Source organism: Oryctolagus cuniculus, chromosome 1 (assembly GCF_964237555.1).
Source record: "Oryctolagus cuniculus chromosome 1, mOryCun1.1, whole genome shotgun sequence".
NCBI classification, from domain to species: domain Eukaryota; kingdom Metazoa; phylum Chordata; class Mammalia; order Lagomorpha; family Leporidae; genus Oryctolagus; species Oryctolagus cuniculus.
In genome coordinates, this window is record NC_091432.1 from 41,267,893 (window position 1) to 41,292,724 (window position 24,832).

The following is a 24,832-nucleotide window of genomic DNA, read 5'->3' on the forward strand; positions in this document are numbered from 1 at the left end:
TTATTTAAAAAGAACCAATTTATTATTCTACATGCATTTTGAATTGCATCTTTTTAAAATTACGTTCCTAAATATCTTTTCAAAATGTTATATTCTTAAAATGTTTAAAATTATGGTATTTTTAGAAGCAGATTTATTTGTTTGGTTTATTGAATAAGCGGCAAATTTTAAGCATTAAATAAGGAAAAGACAACCATTGTGGAAGCCTGGCGACAATGGATTAAAATAACACAGAGAGGCACTCACTGGAGTAACACACATTGTAATAAGCTACAAAAAAGCCAGTGACTTTAAGAAATGTGAATGGGGCATTTGCAATGCTACAAAATAGTCTGTGGAGGCTTCTGTTATAAAAAGGGGCACATCTTAAAACCCATGCTTCTATATCAAAGAATAATTTGCCTCAAAAAGAATGACTTGAGTGTCTTTCTTCTAAACTTAATTTTTGAAAAATAGACACTAACATGGACAAGAAGATAAAGGATTCTGCTCTACTTTCAACCAGACAAAAATCATCAGCCATTTAATTCCCCTCCTTAAACTCCTGTGAGCTAATTAGATGATGGTGCCCTGGCAGAATATCATGAACGTCTGAAATCAGTTATTTCTTAACCACATCCATTCCCACTATCACCTTTCCTAACCCAGCTTATCGTAAGTATGCACAAAACCTTCACACATAAAGGCCAGCATCGTGGCACCAGGATCCCATAGTGAGGGGCCAGTCTGAGCCCTTACTGTTTCTCTTCCAACCCAGCTTCTTATTAATGCATCTGGGAAGGCAGCTAATTATGGCCGGCGTAATTGAGCCCCTGCCAGCTATTTGGGAGACATGATGTTCCTGGCTCCATGCTTCCTCCTGATCCAGATATGGCCCTTGAGGCCATTTGGGGAATGAAACAATGGATAGAAGATCTCTCCCTTTAGCTCTATAGCTCTGATTTTAAAATAAATAAATACACAATTAAAAATAGGGTTAAGTTTTCTCTAATTTATGGTACTAATATACAGACTATGAAAATGTATATGAGTGAAATTTACATTTGGAGATTTTATACCCCTTATCTATACTGCCAAGGCGTAATGATCTTTCCACTTATTGCTTGTTGATTTCTTTATTTAGAGGAGGATTTAGCTTGTGATTGTAAAGTAAATTAAATGTACTTCATTGCAAAAATTAAAAGAAAAGTAAGAAAGGAAGGAGGAAAGAAGGGGGAGTTAGCAGGAAGGAAAGATAGCATGGGGAGTATCATTATGTTCTTAAAATTGTATATATGAGACACACGAAATTAGTTCCCTTTATATAAATAACATAAATTTTAAAATTATAATTACTTTAAAATATTTCTTCCTCAGGACTTTCTTGATGATGTTTGACTTTTTTGTCCCTCTGTTAAGTACATTTGAAATCAGCACAGAGTTTTAACTGGAAATAAGCTCAAAACCAAAATTATTTGGGAAGAATTGATATCTCACCATTATTGAGATTTCCTATCCATAATTATGTTTTTGTTTTTGCTTTTTACAGGCAGATTTAGACAGTGAGAGTGAGAAAGAGAGAGAGAGAGACAGAGAAAGGTTTTCCTTTTTCCTTAGTTCACTCCCCAAATGGCTGTTATGGCCAGTGCGCTGCGCTGAACCGAAGCCAGGAGCCAGGTGCTTCCTCCTGGTCTCCCATGCGGGTGCAGGGCCCAAGCACTTGGGCCATCCTCCACTGCCTTCCTGGGCCACAGCAGAGAGCTGGACTGGAAGAGGGGCAAATGGGACCAGAACCTGGGGTGCCGGCACCAGAGGTGAAGGATTAGCCAAGTGATAAAATCTTTTGTTTAATTCATTATGTTAAAGCTTATAGTTTTCTCCATAATTATCATGTATATGTTGTGTTAATTTTTTTTCTTAGATATTAATAGTAGTGTCTTTAAAAATTTATTTTCCCAAATGGGAATGTACATCTTGCAAGAAGTCCGTTTCTCAGTAGAAGCAGTATATTCCCAGTATTCCTCATTTAAAAGGTGGTTCTGAATGTTGGAACATGCCTTTCTGTTTTCCTGAATAATTGGAAACTACCCACAATTACTCTTGAAGGTAAAACTATCTGGTGGCAATATGTAAAAAGTAATCAACATCATAGTATTGAGTTTAAAAAAAGAGATTTAAAAATCATTCCCTTTAACCAAATATAAAAACATCCCTCTCATAGTGAAAAGCTTGACCACAGGAAAAATGATTCTCAGGAAAGTGAACCTTGAAGGCTTCAAACATAAAAGAAATGCCACCAAACCCAAGAGCTTCTAGGTTTGCAAAATGAATTTTGGCAAAGGGAATAAAGAAGGCTCATTGCCAAGAAAGAGGTAGAAAATATAACACATTCAATGTTCCTCTTTCTCTGCATTTTTGTGTCTGCATTTTATGCTCCCTTTTGCAACTTTTCATCAAATATAAAAATTATTTTCAAGCACAACACTTTGTTTAAAGGATTTATTCTAAGCCAAGCTCCCCCTTCAAATTAAAAATGCAAGCATGAATTCATTCCCCTACAGATCATGAATGTCACAAGGATTATTCTTTGGGGAAAGCTCATTTTCTTCGACCCAACTTGCTGATTTTACTTTCCCTGGAGAGAATGTGAATAGTAGGCGATACTGATACCATCTGTGAAGCAAAACATCCTCCAGGCTCTGCCTTTCTTAGAAATGCAAGAATTTGCAATTCCCAGGCAGGCCTTACACCTATAACTAATTTAGAGAGTTTATTTCTCTTTTTCTCAGGCCTAAAGAAAGAGAAGACAGGTCAATTTTCAAATTAAAATATCCATTTTTTCTTGCTACAGATTAACAGCTACATCTCTTTTCTTTTTACCTCGCTTCACTTTTGGTTTCAAAGACCACGGATCAGCCCCGTTGGATCAATGCTTATATCAAAGCATTTAATAGGCTATCATTTGGCCACTCTTGAGAAAAGACACATACTCCTTATAGGTAATTATATCATTCCAACTGGGCTGCTGTTGAAACTGTTCCAGCATTGTTTCTGGTCAAAGCCTCAATCTCCATGTTCATCACTGTGCTCTGCAACCAAATGTTTCTGAATGTTACCATACAGAGAGTTGCATGTCTAACAGGTTCCTTTGCCACTGACCTTATTGGCCAAGGACCCAAAGTGGTTCTGGAGGAAGACATGGGAGGCTACCATCAACCAATACTGCTGTGGTATCTTGAGCAACACAGAGAACAGTATCAGGAGGGCAAAGCACCACTTGCAGGCACACAGCACAAATTCTGGAATTTGAAGTTGGTCAGCTCCTCTTCATCTAGGTTGACCATTCTTCTTCCATGTCATCTACCTGGCAGAAGATCTCTACCAGCATGCATTGATCATGCTGATGGACAGAGGCACAAACATCAGCATAAGCTGAGGGGGGGCTCTTCCAGAAAGGGTAGATTTTTTCCCCTCAGCCTATAGTTGCTGTCTTTGACCTAGTTCGTAAGTGCTTTGGTTTCTTCCACCATAAACTTCTTCACTTGCTGCCTCTCAAAAGCAGACAGAAAGAGTAGCCTTTTGTACTGGGAGTGCAGGAAAATAGACACATTAAAAAACTTGCAGGGCCGGAGCCGCTTCTCACTAGGCTAATCCTCCACCTGTGGCGCCGGCACCCCGGGTTCTAGTCCCGGTTGGGGCACCGGATTCTGCCCTGGTTGCTCCTCTTCCAGTCCAGCTCTCTGCTGTGGCCCAGGAAGGCAGTGGAGGATGGCCCAAGTGCTTGGGCTCTGCACCTGCATGGGAGACCAGGAGGAAGCACCTGGCACCTGGCTTCAGATCAGTGCAGCACGCTGGCTGCAGTGCGCCAGCCGTGGCCACCATTTAGGGGGTGAACCTGAAAGGAGCCAAGAGCCACCATAAAAAAAAGGGGCTCCTGAGACAAACCGTTCCAGAGACGGCCTTGGGAAATGGGGAGTAAACCGGTTCACAGAGAAAGCAGTCAGCTACTAACCAGAGATACACAGAACACCTGCCTTGTAGATAAGCCCCTTCCCTACGCTTGCTCAAGGTTAACTAAAAAAGCTACAAGGCACATAGCAACCTATTCCTCTCTCCTAGAAACCCCCTCCCCTAATGTATCCCTTTGACCTAGTACTTTTCCACCGACATTACCACTTTTAGACTGCCATACAAGGCCCGCTACTGAAAATTATCCAATGAACTTACGCCAGCCTATAATATGTTAATTTTGTGGTTTTGCCCTTTAAAAGCTGTGTGAGATAGCTGCTCGGGGCTCCTCTCACTTGCTTGCTGCTTGCAGCAGTAGGGGGCCCATTTGTGCAAATGAAATAAAATTACCTCCTGCTCTATTGCATCGTCTGGTCTGGAGTCTGTGTTTCTGGGGTCGTCACAAGAGGACACCGCTTTTGGGGTCCTACAAACCAACAGAAAAGTAAGACCTTTCTCTCTGTCTCTCTCTCTAACACTGTCTAACTCTGCCTGTAAAATAAAAATAAAAATAAAAAAAATAAAAAAAAATGCAAGCTGTGGCATCTCCTGGTAGGTAGAATAGCTTGACAGTTACTTCTTTGGCCATACTAATTTTCCTGGAGTTGATCTTCTTGATATTAAGCATGGTATTGAGGAACATATGCAACAATGTCTTTACCAGGCTAATAGTGTACTACTTAGAGAAACAGTATCTCAGTCACTTATTTGAAGGGATGTAAGAGTTCCCCCACCCCTTTAGTGGTCGTCCAGTTGGTGGCTTCCAGCTTTAAGTGGTGGTTGTTGTTGTCCTCCCCAGGACTCCTGTGATATCAAGCCACTGCCGCTTGAGGTGGTACAGAATGGCCATCACACTTCCCCTGCAGGGTAACTAGTGGTCCCCTAGCTTGTAATGTGCCATGTTGCACTGGTTTTACTTTTGGGACAGTATGTACATGATTACAGTGGACTGCCTGAGGTAGTCCACCTGTTTGCAACACCAGAACAAGGGCTACCAAAGACCAAGACCAGCATCCTGGTGATAGTTTACATGGTACCCTACCTGAGCACCTCCAATTTTGAGGGTGGACTCATCCTCAAGGGAGGTCAAATCTATTTTGGAGAATATGGTCACAGAGGTCTACCACATTTGCTTGGTGTGGACAAACACAGAATTCTTGGAATGAATCTTTTCCATTTTGTAGAAGAGATCAGAGGTCTTTCTGGAATATTCTCCTCACTACAGAATGTATCCTTCCATATTTACGTTGAAGCCAAAATAATTGCACATCTTGTTCTTGGAATATGGATAGGTCACTATCTTGAGGTCTATCTTGGAAAGTGCTAGGCCCATATTCTTCATGGCTTCTTTGCCAGGGTCTACCTCCTGTCTTTCAACTATTTCATAGCACCTGGTTCCAGAAAGCCTTTATAGAAGTGACACGGCAGCTACTGAGACAGCGACACCATAGTCCCCACCATTTAGGCATGCAGAGTCACCCACTCTGCAGACAAAGGAGACTTGGCTGCTCTGGGCACACAACTGACCAGTAGCATTTTATTAATGATTTTAATGCCAGAAAAGAACTTTCTAAATTTTATTAACTCATGACTTTTCTTTTTCAAAATTGCTTTCAGATTTTATAATGTCATATTTTATCTTTCACCAGGAAATTATTCTTTAGAAGCCTTAAGGAATTCATTCTAGCCTTTTTAATAAGATATGAGAGCATGAACTCATCATTTTCAATGGCTATCAGGTTTTGTTGATATCCTTTATTCATGAGCACAGATATTCTAGAAAGTTTTGAGTGTGAGTCAACAAACTTGACAGATAACATATGTCATCTCCCCATAAATTTGAGTGTGGGTCTTGAATGAAAGCTGAAGAAATAAAGCTTCTAGCCAAAAACTATCCATTTAAAATCTGTTTATCTCGGGTAAATTTCACAGAACATTTATTATGCCATTATTTCGCTAACAACATAACTTCTTAACAAAGACCATGCTACTCATCTTACGTATATAAAACTTATACCAAAGGAAAACACAGGCAATAGTGGAAGCAAGGAAGAAGGATGATGAGTTCTACTCACTCAGTATATATCATCAGATAGAGATGATTGTGGTTGTCAAATCACCTTAGGTGCCTCCACATCTTCTTATACAGCCTCTAGTTCGTTCTGTCAGTCTTGGGGATTATGATAGTCTATCTAACTCTGATACACTGTATAGCTTTTTGGATCCTACTTAGTGAATCCTAGACTGTAGACCATACATCTCAACATTCTAAAACATTGTGAAAATGTCTTGAAGTTTTATTCACTGTGAATATCATTAAAGATAAAATACTTTTTACTTCAGGAAATGTGGGTATCAGAAATATCCTTTATTCTGCTCCTCCAAAACAAGGAATTTCCGAGACACATATGAACCTGCATTAAATATATGCTTTGATATACAATCTAGGAACATCTCATTTTCTTTACTGTGGTTTTAATTAACTTCATGAGGATAAAAGTTACTATCAGTCTTTTGTCTTTATCTACTTGAAGCATTCTAGAAAGCAATGATTGCTGGCAAGAATGATCCCAAACCACAATATACCATATAATTGTTAATTTGAAAGAGATTGGGAAGAAATTAAGAGTATCTAACCTGTATCCTTCCTGTTGGTTATCATCAGTTCATAGACTTTAACCTTTTAAAATCAAGGATGACGAGAGGCTCCTTAAATTACATAGGCAATTTTTAGGTTAAATATGAAAAGTAATAACTATCTTAAATAATTTGGGGCAGAGTTTAAAAAAAAGTAAACAAAAAATACTTGTTGCTAATATATTACCATCAAATGAGGATTTTTTTCCTAATCACATCTGTCTTTATATCTATCATTGGATTCTGCTTTCTTTTTTTTTTCTTGTTCTTTTGCTTTATCTGAGATGATAAAAAATGCCATTCTTTAATTGCTAGCATGTAGCAGGTAAATGTGCCAATTCATGCATTAACCTTTAAATATTGTCATTATTCCTAAACTATAAGTAATATCCAAATTTGGCATACAACAAATATAGGTGAGTACAGGGAGAAAAGCAATTCCCTATACATAATTGGTAGAGTAGAAATTGGTACAGCCATTACAGAAAACTGGATGGAGTTTCCTCAAAAAAATTAAAAAATAGATTCACCAGTAATCCCACTTTTGCAACACTTTTAAGAACAATCATGTTGGGGCCAGTGCTGTGGTGTAGAAATTTGAGGCTTCACCTGTGGTGCCAGCATCCCACATGGGCACCAGTTGGAGTCCTAGCTGTTCCACTTCTGATCCAGCTCCATGCTGTTGCTCCTGGGAAGGCAGCAGAGGATGGCCCGAGGGCTTGTGACCCTCCAAACAAGTGGGAGACCCAGAGGCTCCCAGCTTCAACCTGGCCCAGCCCTGGCCATTGCAGCCATTTGGGGAGTGAACCAGCATATCAAAGACTTCTTTCTCTTTCTGTCTCTTCCTCTCTCTCTGATTCTGACTTTCAGATAAATAAATAAATCTTCACTAAAATAAAATAAAAACAACCGAGTTATACAGTTCACTTCTTAAGTTTCTTTCAGCACAGAAATACACACAGCACAGACACATACACAAGCACACTAAAAACTATTCACCTCTTTGTGATTTGAAACAGCATGGATGGAATTCAAGAATATTATGCCAAGTGAACAGAGACAAATACCCCACATTTTCATTTATATGTGGAATCTGAAACATTCGAATTCAATGAAGTACAGGTAATATGATGGTAACTAGAAGCTGGAGACTGGGAGAATGGAAATATGATGTACAAAGAGAAAAAAAAAAACACAATTAGAATTTTGCTTTCTTTTTTGAGATATACTGCATAGTGTGGTAAATATGGTAAGTAATAATGTGTTGGATAAATATGTTTGAATATTGCTAAGAGTATATTTTAAATGTTATCAACACAAACTTATATTTGAGATGATGGATATGTTAATTTACTTGAATAATTCCACATGTGTTCATAGAGCATAACACCACTCTGGAAGTTTATTCAACTGTAATTTGCCAATTTAAAATAAAATCTTAAAATTACACATATAAAAAAGAAGTGGAATCATGCAGAATTATCAAAAGACAAAAGATTGTTCTTGTACTGAATCTGCCATACTTCACAACCCTGGGTTACTATCATTCTGATAGTTTGAAAGCTAAATTGTAAAACATGTCCAGCTATACATACAAATTAAACAGCGTCAGTCCATGGCACACTTTCAACTCCTTTATGGTAGATGGCTTTGTAAGGCAATATTATCCCAAGAAACAACTTTTTTTCATGTAATATGTTTTTCATGTGTAATACTACTCTGGAAAGAACTGATATTTGCATTCTCATTTTATTTTAACTTATAAAAAGGCAAGCACTTGACCCCAAAAGCAGATCAAAGATGAAAACTCCTTGGGTTTACCAAAGGCCTCAATGCCCTGGACCCCTGTGCAGCAAGTTAATCATCAACTCTTCTGGAAAATTGTTCAGTAAGACCCTGTAAAAACTCCCACCCTCTTTCATTTATTCCATATAGGCTCATTTTTCTGTCACTTCTCAGCACTCTCTAAGGGGAACCTCCTTTCTCCTTCTCTACTTAAGAATTCAGAAAATCCTTAGCTCATATCACACTTAATAATTCATCAATCAACCTGATTTCCATGTTTTTTATGGCTCAAGCTGCTTTACTTTGCTATTTCTTGAAAGATATTCCCAGTCCTCACATGCTTTTAATTCCCCCAAATCAGTCTGTGTAAAATTGAAATCATTTTCTCCCTCTGCATTATCATCAATGGCATGCTAGATTGGTTTCAGATTGCTGTTGTAACAAAATATCAAATGTTCCAGGGATGGTTTAAAACAAAGACCATTTCTATCTTAAAATCCCAGAGGACAGGAACCCAAAACATTTTTCATAGGGCTGAAATCAAGGTTTCAATAAGCCGGTTCCTGCTAGAGCCACTGGGGCAAAATCTATTTCTGACTCTGCAAGCTTCTTCGTGGCTGCCTGCGCTTCTTCATTTGTGGGCAGATCACTTTAAGCTGTGCCTTCATGACCATCATTCTTCTATGACTCTGAATCTCCTGTTTCCTTCTTGTGGAACGTTTGTGATTACAATGGCATCACTCAGAGAACTCACAGTAATCTTCCCATCCTAATGTTTTTAAACGCCTCTGTGAATTCTCTCTTGGCATATAAAATAACATATTTATGAACTATGAGGATTAGGATGTGGACAGATTTAAACAGGTCACTACTATGTTTCCCACACATATCTCCTTTCCAGATTCAAAAGTAGTTTTCCATCCATGTCTATCTAGTCATAAATTCCATATTTTCCTTCTCTATTGTTTTTATTATCACTAGTAAAGTTCATCCAAGCTTCCACTCTTAGCTAGATGGCTGCAAAGGCCTTGTTCTTTTCTCTGCCTTTGCTCCATACCTTCCCTCCTTTCTTCCAAGAAGTCATCTGCGTGCCCCATTGTTTGTTTCACATGAACTTTTCATTTGTTCCATTTGACCAAAAATACCTTAAAATTCTGCATACCTTTACAATAACACCAAAATACACCATATGTAGCTTGATGCTTTACATAGCCTGTGCCTACACTATCTTTCCAGTTTTAGTACATGTGCTGCTGAAGCGAGCACATGACTATGCTATTTTTAGAGGTCATTGCTTTTGCTTCTCTTTGTTACCTAGTCAAAGGTCATGAATAGTATTGTTTCTCATGACCTCTGGTGATGAAATTTGTCTACATGAGAATCCCCCTAGACACACCAACAAGGAGTGTGCTCCTCCAAGAGGATCATGTGAAATCGCACCATGTGTATATGCTGTGCCTTTAGAACTTACAGAATGTCAGGTCAATGAGCTCAGACTGTATGCTTCTCATTTTATTTCCTTGTGTTTCTTTATGCATCATTTCTTATATATTCCACCTTGCTCATTCAATTGTACAACAGATATTTTCTGCAGATCTAATAAATCCCAGACATTTTTGTAAATGTTATACTCCCCCAATCTGGAAAACTCTTTTTTTCCCTTGCCCCTTCCATTCCTTACTCCTTCACTTTCTCCTGCTTTTCCTCCCTCACTCCCTCTGTCCCTCATTCCTCTCCCAGATCCTCGCTTCCTTCCCTCTCTTTCCCACATCTTCACATACAAATATCATTTTCAACATTTCATTTGCAAACACAATACAGCATACAGCCACATTCTTATCTTTGTGAAGCCCACAGTTGATAAGGGTCTCTTTTTTTTTGTATTCACTACTAAAACTCTCAATATGTCTTTCACATAGGGAGCCATCAAAATTATAATACAGTTCTGTTTGAAATTTCAGAACTCCATCTTTACTAGCAAAATTACCTGTGTTTTGCCAAGCTGTCAAAATAGCTGGCTCAAAAGAATTATATAAGGTTTCTTTTCAATAACTTATAGTTCATTGAGTAAGATAGATTCTTAACACAGATGAGACTTTTCACATGCATTTGTTTTTATTTTTTAATTATACTTACGGAAAATTTTTGTTATATTCCCTCTGGTTAATTCATAGTCATTTTTACATCCCATTTGAATTGCTAAATCTCATAGAAATTCACTTTTGAACTACAAAATATAATTGTAGCACCTTGGTATATTCCCTTATGCGACCCTGTCTTTTCTTCCTACTACTTTCAGCAGCTGTGACATTCAAAACACAAAATGACTGATATTATATGGGTATGAAACAATAAAATCAGACACTCTCTTGAATGTTATATCAGGGTTCTTTGAATTCCCTGATTGACAGGTTTTAAGCAGTAAGCAGTCCCGAAGCAGCAGCGTAGTGAAAACTGCTAAGCTGGCTTGCCACACTCCCATAGAATCTGCCAGGAGAGAGACAATGAGCCCAAATCAATTTGGACAGTTTACTACTCACACTGAAAACATAAGGTAGATCAGCATGGTGTTGGCAACTCACATTCCTAGTCCCGATGGATAACACCAGGCCAGGAATGCCAGATGACAGATAACACACGTGGCAGGTCTCTCTGGCATTGTTGATCTGAGTCCAAACAACAACCAAGAAATGTTAGAGTCTACAGCTGCACACAATGAAAAGGGAGAAACACAATATGGTAATTCCCATGTCTCATTAGCACCAGAGAGACAGATAAGAAATTGCTTAATGGCAGCCTCCTGCAAGTTAGAGAGAGAGATGAGAAATAGTCTAGTAACAGTTCCTAACAATTTACTATCTATCCTATGTTGTGTGGAGAATCAAAGGGCATTCTGTCAAGACTTCAGTGACTCTCCAAGTTTCTGACTTATATGGAAACATGCAAGATTATGAAGGTTATGAGGGTTTTATGGCAAAAAACATTCTGCAAAAAAACAAGTGTTTCCCATTTATTGTTGACAGTGATGTGCCAAGTGGAAATGAAGGAATCCTGGATAAGGACCAGAATGAACTGAATATTTACTAGTTGATGCAGATATATTTAATATTCGAACACTTATACCACTACATTAATTCTCAGTGGTCATATATGCATTTATCTGCTTGACTACTTAATATCTCATTCCTAACTAAATAAGTTTCATCCACAACAATGATTAACATCTACTTTTTCCTAATCAGTGAATGAATAATTGTCAAAATAGTGCTTGGTAGATACTAGAGGCTTAATAACTGTTGTGTGTACAAAGAAATAAATGAGTAAATTCAATGCTGATGCCACATACTACAAAAAAAAAAAAAAAAGAAAGAAAGAAAGAAAGAAAACCACAGGTTTCCTATCTTCCTTAAGAGTACTTAAATTGTTTCTTGAGTTGTGTCTGAAGAACCTCAATAGTCACAAGAACTTTGTCTAGTTGAATTTTTTGGTGATTTCAATTCCTCATTGTAATGGTATAAGGAATGCTTCTGGAGGAGACTTTTCCATGTATCATCTGCGTGTCTCTTCTCTGGCAGCTAATTGGTGTGACCAATAATGTTTGCATTTCCTTCTAATAAGCAGAGGAATGATGGCTTAGTACTATTAATCACTACGTATACTAAGGGGACAGTGGATGTAATCCAGCTTGAAATTTTGTGGATGTCAGAATCAAGTCAACAGATATATTTCCAAAATATAATTTGTTTTTTCTATGTGAATCCACTTGAGTGTCATGGTCCCTGCTATTTTGCAAGTCATTCTGCAATTTCAAGGCTGCATTAAGCCAATTGTTTGATTTTGTCACTGCCAAAGTAGAGCAGCTGTACTGGATGCTTACCCCAAACATCTTTTCAAAAACCATATTCCGTGAAGTGAATTTTGTTGAAAGTACCAGATATTGACACATTACACACCAGCTTGTCAAACTTCCTTCTTCTCCAAATAGGTGTTTGTTTCCTACTCTAAATTCATTTTATTGCTTTTTTGTAGAGAATTTTTTCCTACATTTTCGCAGCCTATTTCCCAGTAGACTTTTGTTTTTTAATTCTTTTCACTCGAATTTAAAAGTGGAACAGAAGAGAAACTGTAGGGAACACTGAAGCCTTAGAAATGTGGACTTTCTAGAAATAGGATAAAAGTCTCTGAACTAATATCATTATCTCACCTCTCTTATTACTGAATAGAACCAAACTACTCTCTTTATATAATCTTTATTTTTTTTAGAATATATTAACTAGCAGTTAATATTTTAAAGTCAAGTTCTAAGTAATTTACAAATATATTTAACTGTCAAACAATGGGGCAAAAAAGTATTTTGTTTTTATTGAATAGATTTGCCAAAAGAAGTTTGTGCATGTCCAGAAAACTATTACCAAGCAAGAGAAATAAAATAAGAGTAATATTCATGGTTCTAAAACCCTCTCAAATGCCTTACTTCTATCAATTATTGACTGGCATTATCTGTTCAAAGAGGTCTATTTTAAATTTTAACACAGTAAACTGCTTCATGACTCAAATAGAATTCCTAATCCTCTATTTCTCTACTTTTTCCTATAACACTTAATTTACTAATATACTAAGTAATTTATTTTACCAAGTAGTTTTTACTACATGCACTTGAGTGTAACCTCTTCTAAAGATGCAAATTTTGATCAATGCAGAATCATATGGGCACCAGGAAAAATGCTTGGCAAAACTAGTCTTACAAAAGAAATAACTGATTGAATGCATTCTCTGTCTTTATATTATCACATGATTTAGGTCTTTGGAAGGATTTGAAACACTATTGATAAGGATATAGAGATGATTCTCAATAAGTGATAAAGAAAAGATGATGAGGATGATGACAATGATAATTTAAATCATAATTAATGGAAGATGTCATTTTAATAATCAGGCTATGTCCATACTATTTAATATTTAGTCATCTTATTACCATTTCTAAGATCTTATTACCATTTCTAAGATTCACCTCATTTTCCAATAAATACATCTGCTAAATTATTAACAGAATTATGACTGTTATTTAAGTCATTTCAGATTAATTCTGCAAGTATTTTTCAGTTATGCATCATGTACTAGTCAGTATAGAAATTATATTATAAATAAACAGAAAATATAGACCTCCCTTTTCAAGAACATTTACTGTGTAAAAGGATATAATATACTAATTACTTGTTACTTCCCATTTTACATAAGGTATATACTTTAATAATGAATGATATAAAGTTCTGGTTCAATTTTAGCTTAATTTTATTATACTTAGAGTGTCAAGAAGAATGTAGACTTGAATTCTATGTTGCAAAAGCTAACTCTCACTGGCACCACCACTCAATAGGCTAATCCTCCGCCTGCGGCGCCGGCACACCTGGTTCTAGTCCCGGTCGGGGTGCTGGATTCTGTCCCGGTAGCCCCTCTTCCAGACCAGCTCTCTGCTGTGGCCCGGAAGTGCAGTGGAGGATGGCCCAAGTCCTTGGGTCCTGCACCCGCATGGGAGATCGGGAGAAGCACCTGGTTCCTGCCTTCAGATCAGCACGGTGCACCGGCCGCAGCGTACTGGCCGCAGCGGCCACTGGAGGGTGAACCAATGGTAAAGGAAGACCTTTCTCTCTCTCTCTCTCTCTCTCACTGTCCACTCTGCCTGTCAAATAAATAAATAAATAATAAAAAAAGCTAACACTCATTGTATACTATTGGATAGGAAAATCTGATTGAAAACTTTCTGGTGGATAGTGGTGCAAATCTTATTTTATATGTTTAAGTATATTTTATTTAAGCTAATTAGGATAATGACTAAAACCACATGTAAGAATAAAATATAAATGGTCCCTAAGCGAAAAATCTACATAGAATAACCACATAAACTTTATGGACTCATTTATTAAATCTTAAGTGCTTACATCTAATTAAATGCTTATAATTGGAGGTATCAAAATGACACTAAAATATAGCTTAAAACTCTCATTTCTTTGTCCTTGCCTTTCCATTTACCAGCTTTATGATTATTATCATCCATAATAGATATCTGAATTGTGTTTCCAGAGTAAACCAAAAATGGGAGTCAATCAGTTTCTCTGTATGTCTCTTTCTCTTCTTCCCTCCCTTTTCTAAATCTCTCAAATTTAAAAAAAAATGATGAAATTCAAATTGAGATTTCATTTGAAGTATTTCATGAAACTACCAAGTTAACAGAGGAATAAAATAAAGTTTTTTAAGAATGTTTTCATTAATGAATTCTTCATGTGAAGAATGTATCATAGTTGTAGAAACATTAGGAAAATAATTAACCTAATTCTTCACTAGATTTTCCTTCTCAATAAAACAGTACCATAGCATTTATCTAAGTCAAACCTTTGTTCTTAGGCTGAAATTGGTTAAAAAAAATGGGAAATAAAACCCCAAAACAAAACAAAAAATAAAAGAAACCGATACACAACTTTTTTTTTTTTATCTTGGACTTTGGGATATTTATCTGGAAGTCAGAGCTACAGCTTTGTTTTCTACAGAAATCAGTGTGCATGATTTATTTCATTAGCTATATTGCTTATATAAAGATGAAAAGAATTGCTTAATTTCTGTTGGCCTGTCTCATATTTCACTTGTTTATTCTAACAGGTAAAGAAGTTTCATGATGTAATACTGCATCTGTCAAAATGGGGGTTAAATGTTAATTCCACCTGTCTTGTAACTGTCACTTTGCTCTATCTATTTAGCTTCCACAGGAGTTAGTGTGTTCCAGTGTCATGACCATGATATATTTCTGAAAAATTCACAATTGGGTTATAAATAAAGAAATGAATCTGTTTAAGTTATATACATTTGATGAACATGAAAAAAATCATTTTTTCTGGGTAGTTTTATAAACATTTCAAAAAAGATGTTATGTTTACAGTTATTATTATTTTGTGTATCTTTTATTCCTTTCTTCATTCAACCACTCATTAATTAACCCTAGCATTCATTAATTCAGCTCCTAGTTTGCCCATTCACTCATCACTTATCTTTCTTCTTATATGTTCTCTATTCTATTACCCACCCATTCCTCCATTTCCCTTCTCCATACATCCATCTATGTACCCATTTTTCACTCTTCCATCTTTCAGTTCACCTTTCCTTCCATTATGCATCCACTCATTCACCTCGCCAACCCAGTTACAAGTATAAGTAGTTAACAACATATATTTGAAATACAAGAAGTGTTACGTTAAGCCTATCTCCACAAAAAAGGAGAGGGTTGGTCTGAACTGAGCGAGGACAACATTAATCATCCTAAATGTGACTGATGCTAGCTAAGTCCTACTTACTACTCTTAAAATAAATTTGATATGAGATCTTTAATCATATTTTAGCTGTTGTTTTTCAACAATTTCTGGTGATAATATTTAAAGATGCATACTTTTCAAAGTATATTCAGATAAATCTCCATTATTTTATATAGATATATTGCAAATTAAACACCCATTCATACATGTACATAAAAATGCAAAATCTCTTGATATATGAGCTTACCCTATCGATCAGTAGAGGCATTTCCTCCATTATCTGTTTATTTCTTGAAGTGAAATTAGTACAGGACTTTAGATAAGTTTACCAACATTTACCATTAAAACTGATTCCAACCCTTGATACATGCTTATCCTTCACCTGCAATATCAAGTCCACATGTTAAAAATATATTGCCTTCAGTATGTTTCAATTTTGTTCACCTTTTCTCCATTTAACTTTATTAATCTGGTCCAAATTAGTACCATTTACATCTGAATTGCTTCAATAACCTCATGTGAAGAAAGGAATTAACAGAGTAGTTTAAAAAAAGATCTGCTTGTAAGATTGGCCTTAAGCTTGCATCTGGGTACTTGAATTTTGTGAAACTTCCCACCATTGCCTGATAAACAATGATTAGTGACACTAAATTCCTTGCCCAAACAACATAAATTTTATGAATATCTACTTTCTTTATGGGAGTTTGGTATTGTGGTATATAAGTGTCTATATAACCATCTTCCAGTTATAACCAACTCCTTGGTTCAGGGAAATTTTTCTTGTTGAAAAAATATTTCATGTGTGTTATCAAAACTGGTTGCTAAAGGAATTTAGCAGGTCTGTTGGACACCATGAAAGGCCTCTTGGACATTACTGCATGATATCCTCTAGATTTTGCCCCATGTATCTTCCTTCTTGGCTGATTTTATGTTCCTTTCCTATCATAAAATCAAAGTCATACATGAGTTCCATGTTGAAAAATGAACTTGTAACTTTGTGACAGTTCTAACAAAAAAGTAAAACAACAAAGCAGCTTGAGGTTCTAAAAAAAAAAAACATAAAAAAATATTAAAGAGCTCTCCTGAGGCTATACACAGTCTGGTGTCAAGATACTGCATGTATGTCCTAGGATACAACCTACTTAGACATCATCAAAATGGAATAAAAGACAGATTTAAGCTATATCCTATGCTGTAAGCAGACCCATTTTCAAAGAGTAGGAACTTAGAAAGGACTTCAGCACAATGACTGACCAAACTGGTTGAACAATAAGCTAGTCTGATTCAGATATAACTCTAAGAAATCAAAACTTATGAATGAATCACTCTCATCTCTGATGATCTGGAAAATTACAGATATTACAAGGACTGTGCTCATTCAGGAGAAACTGAAGAAGTAATTTCTATTGCTAGTTTCTGGATGAACATGAGATGAAAATAAAAATTCATTGAATTATAAATGCAATGTCCAAGTCAACACACAGGTCCATCAATGAAGGCTGAAAGTCTAATTGACTAATGGGACATAAGCAGAACTGTTAATCAAAGAGTCCTTATGCTAATCCAGGATTGGCCCTTGAGTTGTCAGGTATACAAATGAAAGGAACAGGAAACAGATCTGAACAGAAACATCCAAGGCTACAAAAGGTGAGGAGAGATTTCACAAATTGGTTTAGCAAGGTTGGTAAACAAGAAAGAAGGAGATCAAGCAAACAGTAACAACAAAATTACTATTGAGATTTCCTACAGTATATTATGTAAAGTATCTAATTTTCATCAAAAACTATTGATACATGAAAATAAATAGTAACAAATGACTCAGTTATTCATAGGATTAAAAATTATAAAGGTAAAAGAAATTGCTTTTGAAGTAGTTTAAATGATGCACGTGAAAAACAGTATTCTAAGGAGTTATTACAAATATTTACAAATAACTAAGCAAGTAATGCCTAAGTAGTAAAATGAAGATATGATGTCAGTGTCTTATCAATAAAAGAGAATATATGTTTAGAATATATATGAGGGCAGAATCTCATACGAGATCTAGATTGATTCCCAGCTTTTCCGCTTCCAGTTTTGATCCGTGGTAATGTTCCTAGAAAGCAGCACCGGGAAGTCCAATATTTGGGCCCCTGCCTCCCATGTTGGAGAACAGATAGAGTTCTAGGCTCCTGGCTTCTGCATGGCCCAGTCTTGGTCATTGCAGCCATGTGGGGAGTGAACCATCAAGTGGAATTTCTCTTTCTGTCTCTCTTTGTCTCTCTAACTCTGCCTTTCAAGTATGAAATAACTAATAAATAAAGCTTTAAAAATACCTAAAATACCTAGAACCAAATATATTTTTATCTCAGCATTACTTATGATATCTGAAAGGTGCACACACCTTATTGCACATAATTTGCAAAATGGATAATTGAAATATGTGTATCCATGCAAAAGAATATTATATAGCAATTAAGAAAAATGAAATACTATTATATGCTGCAACATAAATGAACCTTGAGAACATTATGTTAAGGGAAACAAGCTAGATATTGCATGATTCTATTTATATGAAATGTACAAAATAGAAAAATTTATAGAAAGAATCATTACATTAGTATTGCCTAGGGTTAAGGGGAAAGAGGAATAGGCAGAAACTGCTAATGCGCATGGGTATTCTTTTGTGAAAATATTCCATAATGAGATACTGGTGATGGCTGAACAACTCTGTATATGTAATAAAGCCATGAGTTGCACACTTTGTATAGATAAACTTTATATCATATTAATTACAACTCTCTAAAACTACTTTTAAATATAGAAATAAATCAAATGAAGAAAGCCAAAATTTACATGCCAGAAAGAAAAAAAAACATTAGGGGACAAAACAGAGGTGAAAAGTGAAAAGCTCAAAGACCATTTTTATTGATTGATGTTGTTACAATTGAGGAGGAAAAAAGAGGTAGGAGTAGTTCACAGAGAGCCATGGAAGCTACACTGAGATTAAAATTATTGCATAAGGCCTAGACAGCAATGATCAACATTGAAATAGAAAAATAGGCAAACCTTAATTTAAACAGACAACTCTTCTTTCAAGAGCATGGAAGTAGGCCAGTGGAGTAGTGTACCACATTAAGCCACCCTATGCAAAGCCAGCATCCCGTATGGGTGCTGGGTTTGTCTCCCTTCTGCTCCATTTCTTTTTTTAATTTTTTTAATTTATGGTAAACAAACCTCATGTGATTCATATATACAGCTTTTGGAACATAATATTTCCCACTCTATCCTCCCTCCCATGCATACTCCCACCCTTCCTGTTCCCTTCCCTCTTAAAATTTGCAGTGATCTACTTTCAGCTTACTTTATACACACAAGGTTTACCCTACACTAACTAAAGAGTTCAAGAAATAGTATGAAGAAAAAAACACTGCTCTACAATAGTAGAGGCAAGGGCTGTAAACAATCATTGAAGCCAAAAATTGGAATACAGGTTACCCTTTCATTTGCTGATTTCATTTTGTTTGAGTAAATTTCCAGGAGTGGGATGGCTGGATCACATGATAAATCAATTTTCAACATTCTGAGGCATCCACATACCATCTTCCACAATGTCTGCACCAGTTTACATTCCCAATAACAAGAGATTATGATACCTTTTACCCATATCCTCACTAACATTTATTGATTGTTGATTTCTATATGGAAGTCATTCTAACTGCGATGAGGTGAAACATCATTGTGGCTTTGATTTGCACTTCCCTGATGGCTAGTGATCCTGAGCAATTTTTAATGTGTCTGTTGGCCACCTGAATTTCTTCTTTTAAAAAAAAGTCTATACTAAGACCTTTCCCATTTCTTAATTGGATTATTTGTTTTATTGTTGTTGAGTTTTTGAGCTCTTTATAGATTCTGGCTATTAATCCTTTATCAGTTGCATAGTTTGAAAATATTTTCTCCTCTTTCTCCCAGTTGTCTATTCATTTCGCTAAGGATCCTGGGAAGGCATAAGAAGATGGCTCAAGTACTTGGGCCTTGCACACACATGGGAGAACCACATGGAATTCCGGACCCTGGATTTAGCCTGGTCCAACTGCAGACATGGTGACCATTTGGGGAGGAAACAAAGAGATGGATTTTCTCTCTCTCGCTCTCACTCTTGTTCTCGCTCTCTCTCCCTTTCTTTTCCCCTCTCTGCAACTCTGCCTTTCAAAGAAATAAATGAATCTTTTAAAAAAATGGAAAACAGCTAAAAGAATAAGTCTGGAGGACTGTACCGTGGTGTAGTGGTTAAATCTGCCACCTGCAGTGCCTGCATCCCTTATAGAGTCCCCATTGCTACACTTCAGATCCAGCTCTCTTGTATGGCCTGGAAAAGCAGCAGAAGATGGCCCAGATCCTTGGTCCCCTGAACCCACAAAGGAGAAATGGAAGAAGCTTCTGTCTCCTGGCTTCAGATTGGCATAGCCACGGCCATTGCAGCCATCTGGGGAGTGAACCTGCGGATGGAAGATTTCTCTCTCACTCTCTTCCTCTACCTCTCTGTAACTCTTCCTTTCACATAAGTAAATAAATCTTAAAAAATTAATAATTCTGAAGTCAGTGAGTTCTCTCAGTGATTCAGGAGAGAAGAAAATCTGAACTAAAACAAAGAATGTGAGGATGTAGAAAAATATGTCCTAGAACATTTTTACAATAACTTTTCTATGTATATTTGTGTACCCACTACATCCTACTGTAGACTTCTGAGTTCCAGAATAAATAAAATTATCTGCTTCCCTCCTTTCAGGTTTTCCCATCATGAAAACATCAGGGAGGAGTGGAGAAAGATATGGAAAGGATGCATTTTGACATCCAGTTATGTTGCTAATCTCTGGAATTGGCAAATAGGAGTCTATTCGGGGATATGTGACTCTTGCCAGTGGCATCTGGAAATTAATGCTGAAATGTGGTCTCCAGCTTGCAAAGAATTTGGGATTTTACTGCACAGATTTAAGAGAATTGGCACCCACTCACTGCTTTCTATCACAGTGCATGGAAAAGCAAATTATGCATCAATGTAGATATGAACCAATAAAGTATATTAAAGATGAATCTACCTATAATAACATTCAATTAAGTTCAGCAATTTTTAATAATTAGTAAAAGATAAAGCTATTATTTAATATACAAAGCTGTGCTGGAATAAAAGACATATATTTCAGCTGTGACTCCAGGTCTATTGCCAGGCCCCCACTTGCTCCTTTCACTATTTGCCAAATCAAAACTCCCCATGATCTCCAGTGCCTTGAGCAGTTTGACCATGCTGCTCCATCTGTTTTCAAAAACCTTCTCCAAATATTACACCTGGATAACTGCTTCTCTTTCCAAACTGAGTTCAAATTTCAATTTCTCTTCAAAATACTTGTGTTCCAATGATAACTCCACATCACTTAGCACCGCCAAAATGACATTACATTTTCCAACATTGCTACTCTCTACGCTACAAAATTTCTTATATGTGTTCATTTGGCTTATATATTAAATGTGTGTATCTATATATATATATATTAAAACTGCATGTTTTTGTGAAGATGTAATTGTATGAAACATGTATAAATGTTTATACATATAATTTTAGGTGAATTGAAAGTATTTGGGAGTCTAAGATCCTGGAGTCAGAGTTCCTTAAACTTTGATAGACACAGTTAACCTGTCTGAAGTCTGGATTTGGTAATACTGTAAAAATTCTTAAAGCAATGGTTCCCAAAAGTGTCTATATATCAAAATCAACTTAACAACTTCAAACAATAATTATGATTTTGTCCCTTACACATCCATGTTTATTTGAGCAGTCAGGTGCATTTCCAGGCTTGAAAAATCTTACAAGATTCTGAAATGATCGTACCGTGTACACAAATTTGGCTACTACTACAACAATGGTATTATGGCAGTTAAGCATGATTATGTACCTATGAATTAGTAGCACATCCCCTGACCCATACCTGACATTTAATCAATAGTGTCCTTATTATTTGTGAACTTTTAAAGACAGAAATGATGATTTACTTATTTTTTGTTCATGGCATATAACTAAGATATTTAATACAAGATATTTAGTACAAGGATAAAATAATATGAATAAATTATTATTAAATGAAGTTCTCCAAAATGGTAGCTTCTACTTCTGTAAGGAATAGTTGCCCACACTCAGATAACAGCAGAACAGTTTGAATACTGAGCCTAAAGTGGCATGTCATCACAAGGGAGAATCAGTTGGGTAAATGCATTTTCCCTGAAACAAGGAGCTAAAGAAGGTGAAGGGTGAAGAAGAAAAGGATAAAAGCAGAACCTAATATTTGCAAAGTTTGCCTCTGTGCTAGGCATTGCATAAAAATATGAACTACCTCAATTTTACAGAAAAAGTTAAGACCCAGAAGATGAAAAATTGGCCCCAAGTCATAATAGTCAGTGGAAAACATAAGACTTTTATTCAAGGTTTTCATACTCCAAATTCAGCATACTTAAAGCTTTTGCTAAATTGCAAAAAAAAAAAAAAAATCACTACTCAATTCTATACAAAGGAGCTTTATATGGATTTCTTATCAAAAATCCATGAATGATTTTTTTTTTTTTTTTTGACAGGCAGAGTGGACAGTGAGAGAGAGAGACAGAGAGAAAGGTCTTCCTTTGCCGTTGGTTCACCCTCCAATGGCCGCCGCGGAGGCGCGCTGCAGCCGGCGCACCACACTGATCCGGTGGCAGGAGCCAGGAGCCAGGTGCTTTTCCTGGTCTCCTATGGGGTGCAGGGCCCAAGCACCTGGGCCATCCTCCACTGCACTCCCTGGCCACAGCAGAGAGCTGGCCTGGAAGAGGGGCAACCGGGACAGAATCCGGCGCCCCGACCGGGACTAGAACCCGGTGTGCCGGCGCCGCTAGGCGGAGGATTAGCCTAGTGAGCCGCGGCGCCGGCCCCATGAATGACTTTCATAACAAACTCTACACTACTCAAGATATGTTTCTATAGCCAACATGTAGTCAATTCTGATTGCCCATTACTATGCTAAAAATAAATTACAATAAATTGGAACAATTGGACATCAACAAATAAAAAAGTCTCACATGGTTAAGTCATAAATTATATAAACCTTATATTCAGGTGGATAATAGATTTAAACAAAGATCCCAAAAATTAAAACATAAATAAAACTTATGAGTAACTTCCATGACTTGGGTTAGGAAAAAATATGTTAGACACAAAAATCCTCCAACATCATAGAAGCATTTATAAATTTGACTTCATCAGAATAGGCATTTGGTTTAGCAATTCAAACACAATTTGGAATGCCTGCATCCTATCTGAGTGCCTGGTTTCAGTCCAGGCTCTTCCGCTTCCTGCTAATATGTACCCTGAGAGGCAGCAGATGATGACCAAGTTATCTGTGTCTATACCACCCATGTGGGAGACTCAGATTGAGTTGTAGGCTCCCAACTTTGGCCAAATCCAGGCTATTGTATGCATTTGAGAATGCACCAGTGTATGAGAGCACCCCACCACCACCATCTCCCTCTCTCTCCATCTCTCTCTGTACTTCAAATAAAATAAAAATAAAATAATAAATTTAAGTTGATTAAAAACAAAATGCTCCTTTTCTCATTTAAAGTCACATTTAAGAAAGCGAAACCAAACTCCATACTGGGCGGAAACAGTTGCAAGAATATAGCTGACAAACACTCCTATCAAGAAAATAGGACGAAAGACTGACATTGTGATACAGCAGGTGTGCAATGCCAGCACACATATGGGTGCCAGTTCATGTCCCATCTATTCCATTTCCAATCTGGCTCCTTGCTAATGGCCTGGAAAAAGCCACAGAATATGGTTTAAGTGTTTGGGCCTCACCCACCAGTATGGGAGACCTGGTTTCAACCTGACCCAGCCCAGAGCTGATGTGGCCATTTTCAGTAGAGAACCAGCAGATGAAAGATATTGCCCCCCATTCTGTTCTCTCTCTGTAACTCCAATTATCAAAATAAATAAACATTTTTTAAAAAAGAATATATGAAGACCCATTAGAACTCAATTATTATAAAACAAACCATTCAATATAAAAATACAACTTTTTAAAATAATAAAAATCTTTGAACAGGCACTTAAAAAAGAGATACAAATAAAATTAGGTATATGATTTGTGTTCAACTTCTTTGATGTTAGAGAAATATAGATTACAACTTTACTCATCAACACACTAAGCCAAAATTCAAGTCACTAAATTCATGAATCTTATACATTGATGATGGGAATAGATTGCAAAATTCAAACAGGAAACAATATGGAAGTTACTTATAAAATTCAAACATGCAATATGATATAATTAGTTCATTCTAAAGTTCATCCCTGAGAAGAAACATTTATATTCACACAGAAACTTCTTTGTGAGTGTTTATAGCAGTATTAGTCATATAGTCCCAAATTTAAAGTCATCAAAATATCAATTAACTGATTAAATAGAAACAAATTGTGGGCCATGTATACACAGAAATGAAATTAGCATTACAAAAGTGAAAATGATTGATGCATACAACAATATGGATGGACTGAATAGCATTGTTCTGTGTTTCCAATTCTATGACATTCCAGAAAAGGCAAATAAATGAATAAAAAGTGACAGAAAACAGAGGAAATGAACCAGCAGATGTTTTGTCCATCTATCTATGTATCCATGTTTCTATGTATCTGTCACCTAGATAAAACTATACCTGTATTTCTCTCTCTCTCTCTGTGTTGCCTTGCCTATCAAATAAATAAAAACAATTACAAAATATATAAAACAATGATGGCAGTATGATATATCCTCATTAAATGACAATGACAGAAGCTGTATATTTGTCAAAAATCAATGAGTTGGGGCAGGGCTTGTGACAAGTAGGTAAAGCCACTGCCTATGACCTTGGCATCCCTTTTGGTTGCCAGTTTTAATCTTGGCCACACCACTTTTGATCCAGCTCCCTACTAGAATGCCTGGGAAAGCAGTGGAAAATAGGTCAAGTACTTGGGTCCCTACAACCACATGAGAGACCTGGATGAAGCTTCTGGCTCCTGGCATCAACCTGGCCCAGCCCCGACTCATCCATCTTCAAGCTCATGCATCCTGGGAGGCAGC

The 24,832-nt window shown here is 36.6% G+C and overlaps 1 protein-coding gene across 2 annotated transcripts in view; it reads right to left on the reverse strand.

The window, feature by feature from the left end:
• LUZP2 (leucine zipper protein 2) overlaps window positions 1-24,832 on the reverse strand; it is a 527,143-nt gene that overhangs the window by 101,669 nt on the left and 400,642 nt on the right. The gene's annotated exons all lie outside the window — the stretch shown is intronic.